Below are 14,272 nucleotides of genomic sequence, written 5' to 3'. Positions count from 1 at the left end.
TTCTTTGCCTTGCACTTTCATTTTATGGAGAGGGGCCTGTTGCCAAAAACATAATGGGCCACACTCTGGCACCTTCAAACTTCTTCTGCAGCTTTCTCACTTCTCTTGTCAGTATAACAATCTAAAGTGATGGCCTTATCTGGATTTGGCTTCATCTTCATAGAACGTGGGTTGTTTCTTCTTTTCTTCAGAATATAAAAAGTCTTTCCAGATCAGCAATAAGGCTGTTTTTGCTTTCTAGTCATTTACATATGCCCTGGAGCAGCACTTTAATTTCCTTCTTGAACTTTTCCTTTGCATTCTCAGTGTGACAAAGTAGTGTAAGATGCACAGCTTTTCATTTGAAGTGCAAAACGTAAGACTCTTCCTTTTATTTAAACAGTACAGACCATTGCTGAGTCATTAACGGTTCTAACTTGAATTTTGTGTATTAAAGAATAAGAAAATGGTGAGCCATGATCTGTGGAGCAATAAGAATGTACATATTAAGGTTTTTATCTTATATGAGTGGGATTTGTAGTGCCACATGACAGTTAAAATAGATCATAGTATGAGTTATAATGGCCTAAATTCTTCAACACTCATTAGGCAGTCCCTTCTGCTCCATAACAGGGGCATCTATCTCACCTCCTCCTGGATGGCCTGTTTGCATCCTCTCTCACAGCACCTATGAGTTCTACATGGGCTCCATCAGCAGCTACGCAGTACTGGTGGTGGCACAGCCTGGTGAATGGATTAAGCACTTTTAGGTCAACATAAAAGAGTGCCACTAAAGATACTTACAATGCCATAAGAATTAGCATCACAAAAAATTAAATAGATAATCTCAGAGGGGAGGGGAAGGATAGCTGTGCTGGGGGTTCTGGTACTAGGTAATGCTCAGGAGCTCACATGTGGGAGATGCCATTGAAAAGTTTAGAACTAGGGAAGTGAAGATACATTCTAGTAGATGTGGAGGGCTGTGGCCTAATAGTTTCTTGACCTCCTGAATCTATTGTTTTGGACCCTGAATTTATATTGCTGCCTGGAAAGGTGGCTCTCTTTCAAAGGATGGGATGGCAGCTTGGAGCACCATATGTACCATATATATACACCAAGTGGAGGATAATGTTCAATATCCACTGACTTGCTTATTGGCAGCTAAGCTTCCTCCTCTTCTTGAAGGCTCAGCGGCCACTGGTGGCTCTATATCTTCCTGTGTGGTCATTGCTGGTGTAGGACCAACCTCTGATTTTGAGGGCTATTTCTCCTCCTTCACAGGGAATGTGTTAATATGCTCCCCCAAATGTAAGCAAGTAAATTGGGCCACAGCTGCTGGAGGCAATTATATCACTTGATATGGTGCTAGAGCTGCAGGAGAAAACACCAACATGACTGAATTTCCTTGGGTATTTCCCAACTCACACCAGAACCCTGCCTCTGAGAATAGTCCTGGCCCTCCTCCACAATTGGCCATCTTCCCAGACTAGGTTCCACCAGCTGAAGGATGTTAGCGTTGTGTGTCTTGGGAACATATGGCAGATCCCAGGGGCACCAGCTGAGATTCCTCTGCACACATCTTCTGTCATCCGCCCCAGACCCCATCATCAGAGAGCTCAGACTTACAGGATCTGTGTTCTTCAGCTGTGGAAGGACATGAAAGTTCCCCTCTGATTCCGGCATAATGAGAAACAGGAAGGTCCTGAAAAGCTTCAGGTTGTCCAAGTCTTGGGACCTCAAAAATCTTCTGGATAGAGGTATTGATGATGGAGCAGAGGGTGCTCAGGAATGTGGAGTGAAACGGAGTCATGATGGACAGGGCCTCTCTTTTAACTGGAACCTCCCACGGTCCCTGCATCATGGGTTCCCAAAGAGTAGCCAGGCAGGTCCATGCAACAGATCAAAAGGGCAACCTGTGAGGCACATGGGTGGGTAAGGGGCTCCCCAGACTTGCTCTCCGGTGTCTGCACAAAAAAGTATGGGCAACTTGGGTTTGGATTGGCTGTGTTGGAAAGGGATCCACACGGGGCTTGGCTCTGAGGCCCCAACCACTACTCTGTTCCTTTGGTGCCCAGAATCAATTGCACCACAATATGTTCTTTCTACACGGTAAACCCCAGAGTTGAGTCCTCTGATGGAAATCACACAGGGTGGAAATTGGGGTTTGCCCTGCCATCATTTATAACAGCTCCCCATGAAACAGGAGCCCTCCTGACTGGCCCAAAGACCACTCCCTTCTTTCCTTGAAGCTACTCCTCACAAACATCTGGCTCCAGGTTTCTATACCTAGAGATGGCGATGAGGCTGACACCTCTAACATCCTGTGCCCCTCATCTGCCAAGATGGCTGGTGGGCTTGACTAACTTCCTGACAATATTGGAACTCCAGGAGGACTAGAAGGTTTGTCTGCATTGATTCCTATATAATAGGCCAAATGATGGCCCATGGTGGTGCTACACATACATTTGAGTGATGACTGAGCCAAACCACCTACTGCCTAACTATTCAGGGCCAGGACTCTATTTGTTTCTCCCCAAGTGTTTCTATTCTGGCTACATGCAGGTTGAAATGCTCCCAGATGCAATCCACAGACTGCTTCCTAAATGTGGAAATTGTTTTTCCTGAAGCCTCAGAGTAGTGAGGCCTGAGGCAGAGAACTTTCTCACAGGGAGGGGATATGCCCACACGGTAAGGCCAGAGCTATAGGCTGCCTAGAGTTACACAGAACCAGGCCTGAGGCAGACACTCTTTGGGCTCATCCTACTCAGTTTTCTAAACATCCAGGCAGGCTGCTTCTCTGAAAACACTACTTTCCCCAGAGCTGACTGAGTTCCCAGAATTCCCAGCACCAAGCAGGAGATGGCCATGTGCCAGGGCTTGGAAGCAATACACATCTTTTACACAGCAGCTCCAGCACCTTCTGAGGAATGTCCAAATTTGGGGAGGAATAAAGTAGCTTTCAAGAATTGAAGACAGTAGCTGCTGCATAGTAAGTGTGCATACATTTGTTTTAGTAGCACCACCTACCACTGTGTTTCTGGCCCATGCTTATGGATATGGTTTCTTCAACTCCTCATGGTAACTCAATGTGATGGATATATCCCCCCTCTATAGATGAGGAAACTGAGTCATGGTCAGATGAAATGACTTGCCACAGAATACTCAGCTACATGTGCCAGGGTGGGAATTCAAATCCAGGCTGTCCCACACCAAGTCTGGAAGAGAGTACCGTTATTCACTCATTCAACAAACCCCTATGGGTGCCTCCTAGATGTGAGTGCTTCCTGCGTAAGCCCAAAGATCATAGCACCCATGCAATGTAGGTGTCACTTTTACCATTCCCAAGTTTCCAATGAGGCTGCTGACCTAGGAAGGCAAGGCCCATCAGGCCTGTGAGGAGACTGCACTTTGCATCAGTGAAGCTCCACATGGATTCAGGTTGCTCTGTCCTGGTGGCCAATGCACCTGCTTCCTCAGATCACAGCCAGTAAACATCATGGTCATGGCCAAAGGTGGGTTGATGTCATTCTACAACTGTCCATTCCCACAGAATGTGCATCAGCAAGAGTAAAGATTAAGGTAAGCTCCAGACTCTAGGTGACAATGATGTGGGTTTCTAAACTGGAACAAATGTGCCTCTCTGGTGGGTAGTGATGGTGACAAAGGCAGAGGCTGGGTAGGGATGAGAGCATTTGGGAAATCTCTGTTCTTCCCCTCAATTTTGAGCTTAAAAATGCTCTAAAATGTTATCAAGTAAAAAACAAGAGGAGGAAGAAGTGTGCTTTGTCACTCTGCACTGGGAGAGGCTGAGGGCAGGCAACCAGAGGCTGGGGCAAACAGACCGAGCACCTCCTTCCCAACCTGCCTCTCTCCAAGCTCAGCACAGCATGGTCTTCGAGGGGCTTTGGGGTCTTTATAGAGAAGCTGTCTGATGGTGACAGCTCAGAAGCCCTGCCTGACACCTCCTCAGAAGGCCTTGAGGGAAGACTCAGATTTAGGGTGGCCCACCTCTTTCTCTCTGTCCCTGGACTGTCCCTACTTATCTCCATTCCACCCCTGCTCCCTCAGAGTCTGCCAGCTGCTTGCTGCCTGAGCACCTTTAAGCTGTCCTTCCCACTTCTGGGCCCAGCAGCTCCTGTCCATCAATAAGCTCTCAGCTCTCATGACACTTCCTCTGAGAAGCCCATTCTGACTGCCACCTAGGAACACCCTGACCCTCCCTCTCCTCTGTTTCCTCAACCATTTCTGAATTCATCCTATTTCTTCATCAGTTGACTTGTCCTTGCTCGGTCTCTCCTTCTAGACTGTGGGTTCTAAGAGGGTATAGGCCTTCCTTGTGCTCACTGTGGTCTCCCCAGCTCCCCCAGGATTGGAAAGCAGGGCTTGGAAGCTGTGGAAAAGTCATAGGTGAGGATATAATGAGAAGTGGGTCAGCTGCAACCTGAGGGAGGGCCCTCACCATATCCTGCCATCCTGGCCCCCTGATCTTGGCCTGCCAGCCTTCAGATCTGTGAGAAATCATTTTCTGATGTTTCAAAGCCACACAGTTGATGGTAGTAGTTACAACTGCCTCCACTGATTCAGACCTGGGCAATCTGAGCCAGGCTTGGGTAATGCACTCTGGACACTTGGAGGTACCCAGGAAAGCTGAGCATGCTCTCTCCATGCAGCAAGTTGGTGTCTGTTTGTACAATATCAGGGTCTTCTCACCTGATCCAGTGGACACCTGGCAAATAGTAAGCCTGCAGGCAGCACTTAGGACCAAAGACAGGCACAGGGGCAAAATCAGCCACCTCTACGGCAAGGGGCTGTGTTCTAAAGGCAGCTGCTCTCACCCCTTCAGTGGGGACATCTGTGGCTTGCCTGCTTGGCTTTCATCTCCCTGTCTCATCATTTACCCTTGAATATTTTTGGTGACTCTTTCTTTCTCTCACACAATGATTCAGCCCCTCCAGGCTTGACCACTGAGATCAATCCATCCCACCATGATGGGCAGAAAGACGCAGTGACCCAGGCTGGCCCATGACTTTCACTATCATCATTAGGACACTGTCTTTTCCTCCAATGCCAAACTAGAAGATTGTGTCTCTAAAGATGCTTGGCAACATGCCACCACCCCCAGACACAGGGTGGGCAAAGAAGGCATTGCAGGGAGATGGAGAGAGGCAGTGTCCTGATGATGACACTGCAACCTCTGGATAAAGCTGTGCCTGAATCTGTTCAGCCCACAATTCCCAAACATGTGAACCAAAGCAATCCACTTGTCAGCCTTTCTTTCTCCTGTAAAGTTATGCTTGCTTACTTATTGATCTAGCTAACATTGTTAGGGTTTATCCAATTTGAAAGGTGGACCACTTTGCTGCTTCATAGCTGTGTGGCCTTGGCTCAAGTCCTTAAACCCTCAAAGCTTCAACTTCCTTGCTAATAAAGAGGGGTTGCTACTTTCACCTACACAAGAGTTAGTCAGCCTTGTAGATTATATGAGACAAGGCAAAGCACTTAGGATTGATGTTTGATGAACTGGAGATTCTATAATTCTAGTCTACTAATTAATCATAATTGACTGAAGAATAGCTGCAGGGAATGCTTTCAAAGACCCAAGTGTCACTGAGTGTCTGACTCCTAGGGCCTCAGCTATCTGAATTTTCAATGTGGCCTCGGTATGGCAGCAACTGTCACATTCCTAAGAACACCCTCAATCTGAGCTCCTAAAACATCAGGCACAGAAAAAGCATAAAAATATGGATCTTCCATCTTCTCATATCACTAAAAGAAAATCACAGTGACCCATCTGAATTTAGAACTCTGAAACCCCTCACCCAAGGGCTCAGGATGAGCTTACCTTAATCTTTACTCCATGGCAGGATCTGGAGGCTCCCCCCAAAGAGCTTGTCCCTTTGGACATCAAGAAATACCCCTTGCATTCAACATATAGCACAGCTCTGGGGCCTGCAGCACCCCTACCCAGGGCTTATCCAGGTGGTCAAGCTCATGCTCTGAGAGCATCTGCAAAGTCATCTGTGAGCACAGGGCAGAAACTGACCCCCTGCAGCTGAGTCCATCTTGCTCCCACTGGAGTGAGCGAAGCAGTCCTTTCTGCATACAGATGGCACCATGAGAACAGGTCAGCAACACTGCTGCACAAGGGAAAAGAGACTGTCATTCCAGAGGTTCAGGTGCTACTAAACAGGCAGGACCACAATTTGAACCCAGGACTGTCTGATTCCAAAGTCTGGCCCTTTGCCAACTCCAACTCAACTCCCAGCATAGGTCATAACTACCTATGGGCTGTTGGTTGCAGCTGCAGAGCATTGTAAAGCACGGTTTGCAGCCAGATCCCTGGGTAAACCACTCACTATCTCTGTGACCTTAGGCAAGAATCCTGCCATGTCCTTGTCCCAGTTTTCTAATGCACCAGTGGAAGGTGTGTTGTTCACTCCACAGAGCATGGGTGTGGTTAAATGAGATTGGCTATTGAACAGCTAGGTATCATATGGTAATTTTTTGTTTTGTTTGTTTTTATGCCTTTATTTATTCAGGATGTCTTTAATTGAATTCTAGGCTTCCTGGAGGGGAGCAAACCTTATTAGCTGTTGTTTTATTATATCTTAAGTACAGCCTTGGCAAATTCCAGGGAGGGCCCGGTCACAGAGCATGGTGACAGCTGGTGGCTAGACCCTAGGGCTCCCAGAGGTGGTGGTCAGCTCTAGAACCTCCTGTGCTTAGAAAGCAGGAACAGGGGGATGTGATCCAGGACTCTTTAGGAATCACATGGTTGTTAGGGATAGAGGCCTGGGGAAAAGGACTCAGGCCATGTCCTGTTGCATCAGGTGCCTGAAGCCTTAGCAATTTTGCAGGCCCATGGGGGTGACAAAAGTGCCCTTTCCTACTTGTTAGCCCATGACAAAATGCTCCCAAAAGCTACTACAGCACCTCATGAGGCTTCTGCAGGGAGACCCAACAGCATGGCACAGGAGACACAAGCAAACAAGAAAGCCAGGCCCCTCTTGTCACTCTCACTACAGATAACCAGGGAGATCAAGGCTACCAGACACCCAACACTATCCAAAGCTCCCAGGAGCTGTGCTGTCAGAGTCCTGAAACAGCCTCAAAACACATCATGTGGGTGGGACTGCATTATTCATGAGAAGTTCTGCCCCCATGAGCCTACACACAGGCTCAACTGAGTCAATCCTACAGGACTCAGGGGACCCAGAAATGTCCTTCTTGGAAGTTCTGTGCCCATTCAATGAACAAGGATTCTGCAACCCCTACTCTGAATGCTGAAAAGTAGAGGCTGAGCCTGGGGTTCCCAGCCCAGAGGCAAAATTCTGAAAAGAATAGGCCGAAGTTTCTTCTTTGGCCTGACACCCTAGTGACTGTGCTTCCTTACTACTGGTTCCTGATACTTCCATGTTCCTCCTCTGGTCCAAACTCCCCCAGGGCACCCATCTTACCCAGAGTAAGGGCCAAAGACCTCAGCAGCCACGAGACTCTGGAAGGTGGACCCTGTTCTTTCTCTGACCTCATCATCACTCTCCTTCACTCTGCTCTGGTTTCATTGGCCACCTTGCTACTCTGTCTTCCCAGCTCAAGTTCTTGCAGGTGTTGATAATTCTGCCAGGAACACCCTTCCTGAAGAAGTGTATGTCCTCCCTTCCTTCAATGCTCTGCTCAAACATTATCCCCTCAGCGAGGCCAAGCTGACCACCACCTCTGGTGAGCCCTTTCCCTGTCTTTCTGACCTTTATTTCTGCCATGGAACTTATTATTTATCTACCTGTCCTCAGGCTGGATTGTACTCTCAATGAAAGCATGTGAGTAAGTGCTCAATCTGCATCTGCATGGGGAGGGGAGCCTCAGTGGTGCTCAGTTTGTCCACCACATGATGCCACCCTTAACACACACACACACACACACACACACACACACACACACACAGACCAGGCTGGGCCAAAATGTCTACACCATGCAAGATCTCGAGCTGACAGCTCACAAGATGCAAACATGGCTGCAAAGGGGTGCCAGGCTGAGCAATGGTGGGGGGTGACAAGACAAGGGCAAATCTCACACACACATACACACACACACACACACACACACACACAAAAATCATAGTCTTATTTATTCATATATACTCATGCATTACACAAAACAGACTCACAAAAACAGTTCACACCGATTCACATGCAATGTCTGGAAATGCACTTGGACATCTGCAGACAGATGCACATACATTCTCATACTCACACGCTGCAGCCCAAACTCCACACATATACACACCACACACACACACACACACACACACACACACACACAAACACACAGCCATGTGTGCACCCATGCACACTCAGTCCAGACCTGCAGATGCCATCCTTAGCCCCGCCAGTATACATGTTCCGCACCTCTACAGGGACCTCAGAGGTGACTAGCTATAAATCCAGAGACTGGACTAATCTCCACCATGGCCTAAGGGACAGTAAATGGGCAGCAGGGCAGCAGAAGTCTGTTTGTCATTCTCCTTTGGCAGGCTCCCTGCCTGCCAAAGGAGCAGTTCACAGAACTGAGACCCCCAAGAAGTGGCCTCTGTCTCCTGGTGGTGGTGGCTCTGGGGACTGCAAATGTGTGGGTGCAGGAGGGAGTCTTTTTGTCCCCAAACTGAACCTCTCCTTTGCTGAACACTGGGCCCTCTTTGGCAGGCCCACTCAACATGGACCTCCCCAAACAGGCCTACCTGTCCCCAGAAGCTTGTCTCTCCTTTAAGGCCCCCTCACTGAGACCCACACAACTGTTCCTGCACAACAGGGGGTCCCAACCAGACACCTCAAGCTATGCCCCCAACCTGGAGGATCTTCACACTGCATCCACCCCTGCACACAGCTTAAAGACACCACAGGTACCCCATACCTCCAGCCCCAGAACCCTAAACATATGGGTCACCCCTTCAGCCCTCCAGAGGTAGATGCTCATCCTGGGTGAGCCTGCCTACAATGTGGCAGCTCCTGTCACAAGGGAGCACCCCTCCAGGAACCATTGCCCCCCACCCAAGTTGGCTGTGCCTTCCCAGATGTGCGTCCTGCACCTACCTTCTTCCTCAAGGTCAGCAGCAGCTTCAATACTCTGCAGCAGCTTCTGCCTTATGCCAGGTCTTCATCTCTAGGGAACAAGCTGGTGAGCATGGGTGACCACATGGTAGGAACATCCACGGCTGTCCACTCCCCAGCCCACCTGGACCTTCCTTACCTGAGGGAGCAGCAGCCATGGCTCTCACAGCATCCTCTGAACAGAAAGGGATGGGGGACCCTTGGGAATATGTGCCTGCTAAGGGCAGTGTGTTTGGTGTGCTACAACTCAGGTGGGCATGGGTAGAGCCAGGAATTACCAAGTTCTGAACTCAGAGCCAGGTGCCTCCCACTACAGTTGGACCATTCACTAGGAGGGCACCATCACCTAAGTTCAGCTTGGAAAGTGTTGGGAAATTTTCCTGGAGACCAAAGCCTTCCTCAGGATCTGAGGATCTCCTCGCCTGATCCACACTGCCCTCACATGGACTCATACCAGCATCACAGAGCAATGGTGCAGTAGCTTAACCAAAAAGAGGCCTCTGCTTCCTGCAGTGTCACTTCAGCGCCCTCTACTGAGGAAGCCGACATCATGCACTGTGTACATGGGAAATGGTGTAAAAGCCAGGCTATGGTGGAGGAGCAAACACTGAAGGAAGGAGGGAAATCAAATGGGAGCCAATATTAAGGAACTTGACAACAAACATAACAACACTAAGGACCAATGAAACAGTTGTTTCTTTAAAAGGGTAAACAAGATTGATAAGCCCCCATGCTAAAATAACCAAGAGAAAAGGAGAGAAAAGCCAAGTGTATAAAATTAGAGATTAAAAAGGTGAAATCATCATAGATATCACAGAAATCCAGCGGATCATTAGAGACTAGTTTGGAAACTTGTACTCCAATACATTGGAAAACCTAGAAGAAATGAATACATTTCTAGATAAATAGGATCTACCAAAACTGAATCCAGAGCAAAAGAAAACCCAAACATACCAATGACTTGTAATGAGATGGAAGGCTTTTCGTTACTGTCTCTAACAAAGAAAAACTCAGGGCTGGATGGACTCCCAGCTGAGGTCTACCAAAAATCTTTGAAGAAGAAGTGATGCCAAAACTCCTCAAATTACTCCATGAAATACAAAGGGATGGAACACATTCCAAATTTATAAAGCCAGCATCACACACATACCCAAACCAGATAAGGACACATGAAGGAAAAAAACCTACACATCAACATCCCCAAAGAACTTAGATGCACAAATATTGGATGTACGTTTTCTCTGGTATGCAAAATATAAAGAACAAAAAGGAAAAGAAATGTGGGAAAGATGAGTAGAGAAAAGGGACCAAGGGGTAGGGGTAGGGGAGCTGAGCCATACTGCATCAGTAAAAATATGGGGAAAATGATAAAGATTTCTAGGAAATCTTGATACTAACGCCAACAACTGAGACAACCAGTCATTAAGAGAATGGAACAGCTCTCAAAAACTGAGAGGTATCACATTTCACATAAAACCACTGTTTGCTTGTTCTGGGGGGTTGGGAGAGAGGGGACTTGTCAATTAGCCTACCCTTTAGTATAGAAAAAATGCCACAAGATATTTGTTTGATGACATCGGAGGAAGCCCAAAAAGGAACACCAACACAAGTCTTCACAGGTGTCAGCCTTCTGAGGCAGGCAACATGGCTCTCAGTAAATTAAGTGTCCTGGTAGAAATGTGAAGTGATCCAAATCAAGCTAAATGAGAGCTGGAGCTGCTCCTGGATACTACATTCCCCCACTCCCACTTTTGGTAGTAGTTATGACCGTTTCATTTTCCCTCATGAAATTTATAAAATAGGTGCAGAATAACCATCTTAGTGTATTCTACTGCGATTAAGTTTTTTGTTCACACACAAAACACTCTACTATCATCCCAATTCCAGAAAGTGGGAAGATGTACTCAGGGGGCACTCTTTCTCTGTCAAAGCAGAATGACACCAATGCCTCAAGAATATGTTACACCCTTGAAGTAATTTTTCCCTAGGTTCAAAAAAAAGTGAGTTTTCTTTTCTTGTTCTTCCTGGCCCAGGTGTTCTGATGCCAGGCCTGCACTCTCTGTGGAAGATGTTCGTGATGGTGATTGGCCCAAGACTCACAAACTGCACAAAAGATCAAAAAGAAGAGGCCACCTCAGAAAGGGCAAAGTGTGGACAGTGGGGCCCCTAGTGGATGTGACAGATGATGCAGACCCTTCAAGACCAAGGAAGTGGGTGACAGGTGGCAGCTCGTACAGCAAGTGTGAGTCTTCCCTTTACACTTATAGTTGGGGCACTAGATCAGGGGCCAGCATCCCTTCAACTCAAGAAATATTTTGAATAGGCCAGAAAGGGGGATGCTTTATTTTGCAAGAATGCATCTATAGGCCAAGGCACATGGTCTCCTTTGGAGTGATGGTTGCATTCCACATCTTTGGGGAGCCCAATCTACTCGGTGGAGAGTCCCACAAAAGTCATGTAGTGTACCAATACATGAGGTGGATCTCTCACCCATTCAGCTTCTCCTGCCAGTAGCCATCTGGCTCCATTACCTACTCCATTGCCTTTGTCTGGAGTGGTGTCGAATACTTCTCTTTCTAGAAGAGACATATTTTCTCTTCTCAGCCTTGATTTTTAACATCTCAGGATTCTCCTGGTTAGAAGGAGGAAGGAGGCATTTTCGGTTGAGCATGGCAGCATTCCCCCCTGATCTGAGCCAGTTAGGAAACTGCTGCCAGGTACTTTGAATCGCTGCCTGAATTTTCCAAGTTAGTCAGTGTCCAGCAGAGGGAGCTCTCTGAAGTCCCAGCCATCTACCTGATGGTAGAGATCAGAAACTGAGAGCCCAATCTGTAACCAGGTGGAAAGGAATCTGACCTGGATTGAGGGAGGGAGAGAGAAGGTCAAGTGGAACAGTAATTGAACACATGAAAGCTTGGTATGTTCCATCTGGGGCTTGTCTCCTGAACAGACATGTGAGATTTGTAGAGGGGTTGTCAGCTAACCAGGGACTGTGGATTCCCAGGATGAGCAGGACAATCATCTTCTGGTGGTGTCCTTCCTCTTCAGATGTGGTGAATGAGGGTTAGAAATGTGTGAGTGCGTGGTTAGGAGAAATTCATGAGGGCCTGTCCACTTATCCATGAGTTGCACTTCTGATCTCTGGCTTTTCTATGTCTTAAGTAGGATTGAGTCTCCTGCCTAGAATGTATGAGAAGGGTCCTGAGGAGTGGGTGTTGTCCTAGAAGAAGGAAATTCCTGCATGGAGGTCAGAATTAGTTTCAGCAGCTGTGAAGAATATTGAGTGCTGTCTTCATATTTTCAAAATGGAGAATGCATTCTTCTTAGTGAGGTCTGAATGACCTCATAAGGGTTCAACTGCAGCCCCACTCTGGGGACAGACAGGATGTGGAGCTGGGCAGTAGGTAATATCATTTCCCATATCAATCTAGACAATTATTCAAGTTTATTTAAAATTAAATTCAGAAGATAGGCTTCTGTTATAAAGATTACTATATTCCTAAAGTAAACAAAAACACTATATATAAATAAGTAAATGCTTCAAATTATGAAAAAATATATTCCTTAATTTATAACTATTATAAAATTAAATCTTTTACTCTTATTCGTTTTATATTGTATTATCCTTACAAGTTTTAAAACTATTATCTCGTAAAGCCTTATGCAAGTACAAATTTTAATGTAACAACTGAAGGTAATTTATAATAATAAGGTGATTACTTATAAGACAAACAAGTTGTAATACTGTATTTTAGTAGCTGACCTTGGGATTGCTCCCATGGGCTGTTGTCTTTGCAGATATGGCCCTGCTTCACTGGGTGGATGCCCTGGCCAAATTGAGTGCCCTCACAAGTCTTCAAGGCCTACAGCATGCCAGACTCACCATCCTATGGTGGAAGTGATAGGATGCCCAGTGGCCCCATGGAGTGGAGGCAGGGCCAGCTGAGGCCCAGCTGAGGGCAGTGGAGGACTGTTGGGATCTAGGCAGTGTCAGTCCTTAGAGAAGTTAGCATCATCCTATCTGGGTAGGGGGGCTGAAGGTGTTAAAGCCCAAGTGTGTTCTTAGCGCTTTTTTGCGCTTCTTGTTTCTCCACGTGGGCTGATGACCATGGCTCCAAAAGCAGAGATCAGATCTGGGAGCCAGTCTGGGCTCCCAGGGCTCATAGATGGACTATGGGTGGAGGTCCAAGTAGAGGTTGATTTTGAGGATGTGGTGTTGGTTCCCCCAGGAGAGCTTAAGCCTTTCTGTGTGGGCAGGCTTTGGGGGATGGCAGTAACTGTGGCCACACCAGAGGTTGCTTTCCCTGGGGTGTGCCTTGCTTTCTGTCCCTTGGTCCCCATGGTGGTGCTCTGGCTAGGGGCACTGGAGGTGTTCTGTTCTAACTGTGCCCCATGTTGCTGCCTGTTGCTTGGGGTACCTCCTCTTTTGGAGGAGATACACAAGGCCTCAAAAGCTATAATGAGTTCAGGGAGCATGTCATGGCTCCCAGATCCTCTCGATGTCATTGGGACCAAAGGGTAACTCGAGTTATCCTTACTGGCTGCACTGCTTGTCCCGCAAGGTGAGCTTGGGTGTTTCTGGGTGGGCAGGCTTTGAGGGATGGCAGTCAGGGTAGGAACACGAGTGTTTCCTTGTCCCTTTGTTCCCTTTTCTGTGTGTTTCCCCAGTGCCACGCTGGTACTCTGGCTAGGGGCACTGGAGGTCTTCTGTGCCCCATGTTGCTGCCTGTTGCTTGGGGTACCTCCTCTTTGGGAGGAGATACACAAGGCTCCAAAAGCTGTAATGAGTTCAGGGAGCAAGTCTTGGCTCCCTGATCCTCTTGATGTCAATGGGACCAAAGAGAAACTAGAGACACCCTTTGTAGTGCTTGTCTCCTGAGGTGAGTTGTGGTGTTCCTGGGTGAGCAGGCTTTGAGGGATGGCACTCAGGGTAGAAATTCTACTGTTTTCTTGCCCCTTTTTACCCTCTTTTGTGTTTTCCCTGGGTGCCATGGTGGTACTCTGGCTAGGGGCACTGGAGGTTTTCCGTTCCAACCTTGCCCCATGTTGCTGCCTGTTGCTTGGGGATTCTCCTGTTGGGGAGGAGCTACACCAGGCCCCAAAGGCTGCCATCATTTCAGGGAGCAAGTCTGGGCTCTCTGATCTCCTTGATGTCACAGGGGCCATAGGGAGACTAGAGATACCCTTTT

General features: G+C 47.6%; 1 long non-coding RNA gene across 1 annotated transcript in view; it reads left to right on the top strand.

Moving 5' to 3' along the window:
- LOC143640971 (uncharacterized) overlaps window positions 1-11,404 on the top strand; it is a 34,865-nt gene extending 23,461 nt beyond the window's left edge. The window contains exon 3 of the long non-coding RNA XR_013155200.1: window positions 11,117-11,404. This is a non-coding gene — a long non-coding RNA (uncharacterized LOC143640971). The remainder of the gene's footprint in view (window positions 1-11,116) is intronic.
- Window positions 11,405-14,272: the final 2,868 nt, after the last annotated feature.

This window comes from Callospermophilus lateralis, unplaced genomic scaffold (genome assembly GCF_048772815.1).
Source record: "Callospermophilus lateralis isolate mCalLat2 unplaced genomic scaffold, mCalLat2.hap1 Scaffold_8120, whole genome shotgun sequence".
In the NCBI taxonomy this organism is placed as follows: domain Eukaryota; kingdom Metazoa; phylum Chordata; class Mammalia; order Rodentia; family Sciuridae; genus Callospermophilus; species Callospermophilus lateralis.
This window is presented reverse-complemented; position numbering and strand designations above follow the sequence as displayed.